This window comes from Arachis hypogaea, chromosome 12 (genome assembly GCF_003086295.3).
Source record: "Arachis hypogaea cultivar Tifrunner chromosome 12, arahy.Tifrunner.gnm2.J5K5, whole genome shotgun sequence".
NCBI classification, from domain to species: Eukaryota; Viridiplantae; Streptophyta; class Magnoliopsida; order Fabales; family Fabaceae; genus Arachis; species Arachis hypogaea.
In genome coordinates, this window is record NC_092047.1 from 73,409,604 (window position 1) to 73,413,773 (window position 4,170).

Below are 4,170 nucleotides of genomic sequence, written 5' to 3' on the forward strand. Positions count from 1 at the left end.
ATTTTTAATTTTCTTTTCAAATCTTTTTCAAAATAAAATTTCAATCATATATTTTTCAAAACTTAATTTCAAAATCTTTCTCTAACTTCCTATCTTTTCAAAATTGATTTTCAAATCTTTTTCAATTAACCACTTAACTTTTTGTTTGATTTTAAAAGTTTACTATTTCAATTATATCTTTTTCAAAACCACCTAACTACTTTTCTCTCTCCAATTTTCAAAAATCACCAACCACTTTTTTGAAAAATCCTTTTAATTAATTAATTTATTTAGTTTTCAAATTTTATTTTATTTCTTCCCTTAATTTTCGAATACTAACCAATAATTAAAATAAAACAAAAATATTTTCCTTTTATTTTAATTTAAAATTCGAATTCTCTCTCTCATCTCTTTCTATTTATTTATTTATTTACTAACACTTCTCTTCTTCTTATAATTCGAACCCTCTCTCCCTCTCTGTATTCGAATTCTTCATCTTCTCTCTTCTTCATTCTACTCTTCTATTCTTCTACTCACATAAAAGAATCTCTATACTGTAACATAGAGGATTCTTATTCTTTTCTGTTCTCTTCTTTTTCATATGAGCAGGAACAAGGATAAGAACATTCTTCTTGAAGCTGATCCTGAACCTGAAAGGACTCTAAAGAGGAAGCTAAGAGAAGCTAAAGCACAACACTCTGGAGAGGACCTGACAGAATTTTCGAAAAAGAAGAAGAGATGGTCGAACCCAACAACAATGATGGAGATGCAAGGAAGATGCTTGGTGACTTTATTGCACCCTCTTCTAACTTCTATGGAAGGAGCATCTCAATTCCTGCAATTGGAGCAAACAACTTTGAGCTTAAGCCTCAATTAGTTTCTCTGATGCAGCAGAATTGCAAGTTTCATGGACTTTCATTGGAAAATCCTCATCAGTTCTTAGCTGAATTCTTGTAAATATGTGACACTGTTAAGACCAATGGGGTTAATCCTGAGGTCTACAGACTTATGCTTTTTCCCTTTGCTGTAAGAGACAGAGCTAGGACATGGTTGGACTCACAGCCTAAAGATAGCCTGAACTCTTGGAAAAAGTTGGTCAATGCTTTCTTGGCCAAATTCTTTCCACCTCAAAAGTTGAGCAAGCTTAGAGTGGAAGTCCAAACTTTTAGACAGAAGGAAGGTGAATCCCTCTATGAAGCATGGGAAAGATACAAGCAATTGATCAGAAGATGTCCTTCTGACATGTTTTCAGAATGGAGCATCATATGTATATTCTATGATGGTCTGTCTAAATTGTCCAAGATGTCATTGGATCACTCTGCTGGTGGATCTCTTCATTTGAAGAAGACGCCTGCAAAAGCCCAGAAACTCATTGAAATGGTTGCAAATAACCAGTTCATGTACACTTCTGAAAGGAATCCTGTAAATAATGGGACAACTCAGAAGAAAGGAGTTCTTGAGATTGATACTATGAATGCAATATTGGCTCAGAACAAAATATTGAATCAGCAAGTCAATATGATTTCTCAGAGTCTATCTGGAATGCAAGTTGCATCAGGAAGTACTAAAGAGGCTTACTCTGAAGAAGAAGCCTATGACCCTGAGAACCCTGGAATGGAAGAGGTGAATTACATGGGAGAATCCTATGGAAACACCTACAATCCTTCATGGAGGAATGATAAACCCATATTTTATGATATATTTTGTGCTCAATTTAAGTGATTTATTCAATCCTTCACTCACTTATTCATGTTAATTGCATGGTTTTACTTTCCCTTCCTTATTATGTGATGTATGTGAAAAACATGTTTCCTATGCTTTAAAAATAATTATTTTAATTACCCTTTTATTACCATTCGATGCCATGATTTGTGTGTTGAGTAGTTTCAGATCTTCTAAGGCAGGAATGACTTAAAGGATGGAAAGGGAACATACAAAAATGGAAGGAAAGCACAAAATGGAGTTTTTGAAGAAGCTGGCAGCGACGCGAATGCATGGACAACGTGGCCGCATGCCTAGCGCGAAAAGGCAACAACGCGAACGCGTGAATGACGTGATCGCGCGCCACGAGCAAAACGCAGATGACGCGGGCGCTTGACCGAAGCGAACGCGTGATAAGGAAAACTCCAAATGACGTGACCCCATGACCCACGCGGACGCGTGTCAGAGGCCACGCACCAGAAATTACAGAAAATGCTCCCAGCGATTTCTGAAGCCCTTTTTGGCCCAAATCTAAGTCCAGAAGGCAAAAATCAGAGGTTATGAAGTGGGAGAATGCATCCATTCAAAGGAGAGTCTCCAATTAGTTACTTTTGATGATTTAGATGTTGTTTTTAGAGAGAGGTTCTCTCCTCTCTCTTTTAGGATTTAGAATTAGGATTTCTTTTGCTTTCAGGATTATCTCTTTTCATCAGGTTCAATATTCCTTCTTTTTTATTTTCTCAATATTGATTTATGAACTTTTCTATGTTACAGATAATTCTCTTAATTAATGATATTTGAGGTATTTCAGTTTATGATTGCTTTCTTTTATTTACATTATTGTTATTTCCAATCTGAAGACATTTTTTTTATTCCAGCAGATTTACTTTTTCCCCTTTTGGTCTTGGTTAAGAAATCAGTAACTCAGGAGTTATCAAACTCAACGTGAATGATAATTTTTATCTTGTTAATTGAATTGAACTTCAATAATTCCAGTCTTTTCTTAGGGATTGACCAGAACCTGAAGTTCAGACTAATTAATCCACTTGATCTTCCTTTGCTTTAGTAAAGGCTAACTAAGTGGGATTAAGACTCAATTCTCATCACCATTGATAAGGATAACAAGGATAGGACTTCCAATTTCTTATACCTTGCCAAGAGTTTATTTTACAGTTATTTATTTATTTTATTTGCCATTTAAATTACTCATTCTTTATTTTCAAAGACCCCAATTTACAATCTTCATAACCAATAATAAGAACATACTTCCCTGCAGTTCCTTGAGAAGACGACCCGAGGTTTAAATACTTCGGTTATCAATTTTAAAGGGGTTTGTTACTTGTGACAACCAAAACATTTGTACGAAGGGATTTTCTGTTGGCTTAGAAACTATACTTACAACGCGATTATTTTCATTCTTTACCAACATTAAATCTCGCTCGTCAAAATGGCGCCGTTGCCGGGGAACTGCAATCGTGTGCCTTATTATTGGTTATTGTAAATATTTCTCTTTTACTTGTTTATTTGTTCTTATTTCCTTCTTTTATTTTTATTAGCTACTATGAATTCTCACCCCTCTCACTTTGAGTTTAGTTCTAATATTGTTGAAAGGAGTGAAAGTTATAACAGGAACATGCATCAAGGTCTGAGCAATCAAAGATGGATGGAGCCAAGAGGATCTGATCAACCCTTTAGGCAACAACACCCTCCAAGATATCATGGGCAAAGACCATTTTACAATGCATACCAAGCTAATAGATGTGGTGGACAACCTTGTAGTTACCAACAAGCCCCATCCTATGCTTATAGACCATCCTCTCAACATAACTTCGAACCACCACACTCGCAAGCTCCTTTTCACCATTCACCACCATATGATCCTTATTTACCCCGATTTCAATCCAATTACTCCCAAACACCATCACTTCCCTATGTACCACATCCAAATCTATTGCCTCCAGAATCACAGGTTCGCCTCAAGAAAACAGTAGATCAACTTCAAACAACCCTTCATCAACTAGAGCAAGCAATAAGTCAATTATCTTCTAGACGTTCGAACATTCAAGGACCTCCCACAGCCCCATGTGGATAATCTAATGAAGAGCGTAGCATGAAGGAGATACTAGAAACTCTAGTGGATAAGACAGAGCATGACTTCGTACTGGAACAAGTAGAGGAAGCTGTCATTATAGAAGAAGAAGATTTAGTTGAAGACTTAAGAGACGCTGAACTTCCATGGGAATCTAGAGTTGTGGAGAATTCTATCAAGGATGTTACAATTGATGCTAAGGAGGATAGTGCACAACCCCCAAGGCAAATCGTTTATGAAGAACTAGACGGAATAATCCAAGAAGCAAGTTTCCTTGATGATGATAATCTCAAGTCAAGTTCTCCCAGTAATGAACTTGCATCCGCGAGTGAATTCTTTGAGATCGAAGAATCTTCCCCAAGTGAATACGAAGATGATGCAGAGGTAAATTTCTCTCAACC

The 4,170-nt window shown here is 36.4% G+C and overlaps 1 non-coding gene across 1 annotated transcript; it reads right to left on the reverse strand.

Moving 5' to 3' along the window:
• Window positions 1–1,119: 1,119 nt before the first annotated feature.
• LOC112731843 (small nucleolar RNA R71) lies at window positions 1,120–1,223 on the reverse strand. The gene has a single exon (XR_003167599.1). It is a non-coding gene; the product is annotated as a small nucleolar RNA R71 (small nucleolar RNA).
• Window positions 1,224–4,170: the final 2,947 nt, after the last annotated feature.